Raw genomic sequence first — 5,045 nt, 5'->3', positions numbered from 1 at the left:
AATTAACCCACCAACCCTTCATGGCAAGAAGTGAAAAAATTCATATCCAGAGTCTTATTTCAATAAGGCACTAAGAAGTTGCAGCTCAGTGCACCATAAAGTAAAGACAAGGATGGAGAAGGCCAGGCTCTGCCTCTGCTGGAACAGGAAAGTGTGGGGAGGGGGCACTGTGGACAAGGGTGGACCAGCCTCCCACCTGCTCACATTATGCTGATAGGAACTCACACACATTTAGATGCCCTTTGCCGAAAGAAATCAGAGGTTCCTGAGTCACAAAGTTGGAGCCTGAACAAATCTTGCATCACTCAACCCTCACAAGGCAGCTGCCTCAAGCTTTAGAAGCCCTGAGAGGGACATCAGAGCCCTGGGCACTGTCACTGCTGACAGCCTGAGCGTAGCTCCCTCCTTTTCCACCTGAGTGCTTCCTCCTCATCACAGCTCCAGCCACACAGCTCCAGTGACCACAGCTCCAAGGATGACTAGCACAGCCAGGATGCCCACAGTGGGGAAGGTGGCCTGAGGAGGCAGTTCCCATCTCAGGGTCAGAGCCTTGGGCTACACATGGCAAGTGTATCATTGCTCCTCTCCAGAAGGCACCACCAGGGCTGCCCACCTCTGGAAGGGCCCCTCCCCTGCAGGCCTGGTCACAAGCTCCATGTCCTGGGTCTAGGCTTCCCTGTCACGCTGCCAGGTCAGGGTGATCTCTGCAGAGTAGAAGACCAGGGCCAACACCTCAGGGTAACCTCATGGTCAGAGATGGGGTGGTGGGTCGTATGTGTCTTTGGAGGGTTGGGGGCTGCAGCATCTCCTTCCTTCCCTTTTGCCAGGTATCTGCGGAGTCACTGCACGCACATGTCGTCGGGGTAGTTCCTACAGTGCCCAGGCACGTGTGCAGCGTGATCTGAGCCTCAGTGTCCACTGCGGTCCAGGAGCTCAGGTCCTCGTTCAGGGAGATGTCTAAGTCAAACCCCTTTGCAAAGTAATTGGAAAGAATATGGAGGGGAGGGGGGGAGGGGGGGAGGGGAGGAGAGAGAAACAGAGGGAGAGAGGTTGGCAGGTTAGGGGGGAATAAGCATTTCTCCCTAAACTGGCAGCACACACCCTTGCGTCTAAGTGGTGTCCTTGCCTGCATTGTAGACGGAAAGCATGCGTCTACGCCACTGTTGCTTGGGGGTTGGTTGTTCAATGGCATTGGGTAGGAAATATCTTGATGCCACTTAATGGAGGACTCTACTTCACTGACCTCCATGAGGGAGATACTCTTTCAGCTAAAAGAAAGTGACTAGAACCCTCTGCACCACTCAAAACAGCGAAGGGCCTATACCCACAGCTAGAAAAGACAAGGTGGATGCAGGGTAGTGCTCAGATGGGAAGGTGAGAATGGACGGACTGGCACCCAAGAGTTGCTCCTAGGTACACAAGTAGAGTAGGACATCAGTATTTTCTGGAGCATTCCACATTCAAGCAGGTCTGCAGAAACAACTGATGAAGCCTAGAATTGAAGCAAAATTTAACCCTGACTATGGAGAGCACGAGAACAGTCTGAAAATAGCAACATGGGCCCATCCCATCCCTGAGAGCCTGGGACACTGAAAAACATGGGCTGTTGCCGAGGAAAAGGGGAACCCAGGAAAATAGGTATCCTAACAGAAAGTATTCTCAGAGCCACTAGTGCAGAGGACAGAGAACTTGAAAATGAGATCAAATTCCACTTTATGATAGCGTATAGTTTTTTGTCTATATTAATGCTGAGGTTGATCATTAGTTTTAATTCCAGGGTTTGGTTTAGATTATTCTCAAAATTTATTTTATTATTTTTCTAAGACCCTCAGTTAAAAGTAAGACCCTCAAAATTATATCATACAGATACCTGGACCAAATAGACCCAAGCTGAACATTATGTTAGGATTCTGACACCCAGCTTGAGTAAACAAAAGCACCTAGAAAACACTGCCTCAAGCCTGATTTCACTCTGAGTGTAACACATCACACAGCCATCCCTCAGAGGCTATGGAAAGATAACAACTTAGCAAGCAATGTGAAGAAAATCACTTTCTGTGAATAGGTGTTTTGAATTGAAAAAAGATGGCATCGTGTACCAGGCTACAAAATACGTAGTAAGAATCCTAGAGTTGAATGGAGTAAATTAATAGCTGAAATTGAGGAAGCATTTAGGTTAAAAACAAATATGATTGTTTATAAATAAAGCTTTCATTAACATTTGTGCTTAAATAAAACATCACAAATTTTACTTTCGGTGTTACTTACTTAGCAGCCCAGGATTCTTTGGGGATGCACTGACTGCAAGGGACTAACCACAGCAGTGAATAATTCATGTGGAATAGAGAGCCATAGATAAAAAGAGAAGAGCAGTTGATTGGTTTTTTTCCAAGAAATTGTTAATGTTACATTACATTTTATTGAACCAACCTCAAAAAATAACAGAGCCCGAACATTATTGTTGCCATTATTACCTTTCCTTTCCAAGTGCCATATCCTGTTCTCTCTTGAGTTGATATATTCTGATTACTTTTGCTTACTTTAGAGATTTGCTTTTTCTAGCAAAAAAAAAAATACTTGACTAGAACCTCTCATATTTGAATTTCTTCAGTTATAACCACTGCTATCAAATTTAAATAATCTCCCTTGTCTTATTGGAATCCGTTTGTTCATTTCCGACCTATACCTTCCATTTAATATATGGAACTGCTCTCCAGTGCCCTTTCTCCCTGATTACAAAGAGCAAACGTGTCTTTCATTAGTTACAGCCATAGCTACAGCCCCACATTACCCAAGGAATGGGGACAGCTGACACAAGGCCTGCAAATATGATGATGGCAGAATTGAGTGTGACTGAAAGATTCCGTGGGTCCGATTCACCTTGGATGAAGCCGGGGAACTGATTTCCAGGATTTCGCAAACAGCTGTGATGGAGCAAACAGGCAATTTAGCAAGAGTCACAGATGTGGGGCCTGGTTTGGGCTATTTGCCTCTTTTCATTTCCAGAAATGCTTTAGCGGCTGATACTGCTCCATGTTTCCTGTCAGGCTGATCATTGTTTGTTGAAAGTGTGCTAGCCCTGGCCAGTGTTGCTCAATGGGTTGGAGCGTCGCTCTGGGCACCAAAAGGCTGCAGATTCGATTCCCAGTAGGGGAGCATATGGAGGCAACTGATCAATGTTTCTCTCTCACTTTGATGTTTATTTCTCTCTCTCTCTCTCTCTCCCCTACCCCCTTCTCTCTCTGAAATTAATGAAAAACATGTCCTTGGGTGAGGATTTTTTAAAAAGGAAGTGTGTTATTCACCTTGGTGTATAAATTAATGATGCACCAAGTGTCTGTGTGTTTGGGGCTTTGGTTTTATGATTTGAGATCTTTAATTTTTTTGAGTGTTTTTGTTTTTGGCTATTGTTCAGAGAACCTAAGGTCAGAGCTCCTTATGTTCAGCTTTAAGCTGTTAGGCTTTTCTTTTCTACCTTTGATACAAAGTCCAATTCTGCACACAAGAAGTATACAAATTGAATAAAAATTGACCTTTGTGATTTTTAGAAACTGCCTTGGTTTGATGGGGGCAACTTGAGCTGGAGCTTTGGATACAAAAAATCATGTTAGGTCTAGCCCCTCCCAGTTGGCACTCCTTTCTCCCCCAACCTCTCATCCTCAACTGCTAAAAAACAAACAAATGAAAGCTAAATCACAAGGATCTTATACTGGGAGGTTTAAACAACAAACAAAACAACATTTATACCTCATAGTTCTGGAGGCTGGGAAGTCCAAGATCAAGGTGCAAACAGATTCAGTGTCTGGTGAGGGCCAGATGATCATCTTCTCACTGTGTCCTCATGTGGTGGAAGGGTCAGAAGCTCTTTGAGGTCTCTTTTATAAGGGCACCATCCAATTCATGGGGGTTCTAATCTCTTGACCTAATAACTTCCCCAAAAGCCCCACCTCATCATACCATCACTTTGAGGGTTAAAATTTCAACATATAGGGGTGGGGGGACACACAAATACAGGCATTTGAAACAAGTAACCAAAGTTGCTAGTGTCAAGAGAAGTAGAGAGATGATATCAGTAAAGTATAATATGTGTTACTGGTATGTCTTATTTCACAGATTGTTTCTGGAATAAAAGCCAGCTTTGCCCCAGGAGGGTCCCTGATACCACATTCTAGTCCCCAGTGTCTGTACAAGCAGGAAATCAGTTTATCTCTTAGATTTCTTTGCCCCTTTCATATACTGTTAAGTAATCTCAGGAAGGTATTCTGCTTGTACCTATCCCACTGCTTTGCTGCTTTGGAGTCAAATGTACTCCCTTATAGCTGGAGAAATTAATGGCAGTTATGGAAGCTGGTTGGCTTTGCACGTGCAGGCACACCAAAGGCATATGAAGCTGCAGCTGAAGCCTGGACAGCCTAGAGTGGCTTCCTCTGCCCAAAGCTGCTGTTTCTGCTGGAGTTTAAATAAGATCCAAAGTGATCAGCTGAGCTGGCCTCTGCCAGTATACCCCCTTCCCAGGCTACAGTGGATCTTCTGGTTCTGTGGAGGGTGTTCCAATTCCTTAGCTCTTTCTGTTTCACTTTCCAGCCTTTTCCCCATATCAGGAGCCCTTTCCTGGATCCTGGTACCAGGAATGTCATGGACCCCAAACCACCTGACCTCTTACTTGCCATCCTTTAGAAACAGAGGCTCCTTCTATTTTTCAGACCCCAGCCCAGGCTTGGAACCTACCACCAAATGAGTGAAAGGGGAGGAAAAATTCATCAACAGCTGTTATGACAGGATCTCTAACCCCTACACTCTAAAGTCTTTTAGGTACAAGACATTCATCTATTTTTATATATAATACTTTCTTGAAAAGATGAATAGCAGCTAAATATGAGATTTTGAAAGACTTCTTGGGATCCACCTCATGTGTGCTAAAAAGACATTTAATTATATATCCATATATACCAGTGGTGAATGTGGTTGCTTCTCATGCTAAGGAAATGGGGGAAAGATGTCAGAAAACAGTTATTTTTCATAAGACAGCAGATAGAACTGTTTGT

The 5,045-nt window shown here is 44.3% G+C and overlaps 1 pseudogene; it reads right to left on the bottom strand.

Moving 5' to 3' along the window:
* Positions 1-253: 253 nt before the first annotated feature.
* LOC107540848 (HLA class I histocompatibility antigen, A alpha chain pseudogene) lies at positions 254-4,596 on the bottom strand (annotated as a pseudogene).
* Between the last annotated feature and the right edge of the window lie 449 nt (positions 4,597-5,045).

This window comes from Miniopterus natalensis, chromosome 3 (genome assembly GCF_054644295.1).
Source record: "Miniopterus natalensis isolate mMinNat1 chromosome 3, mMinNat1.hap1, whole genome shotgun sequence".
In the NCBI taxonomy this organism is placed as follows: Eukaryota; Metazoa; Chordata; class Mammalia; order Chiroptera; family Miniopteridae; genus Miniopterus; species Miniopterus natalensis.
This window is presented reverse-complemented; position numbering and strand designations above follow the sequence as displayed.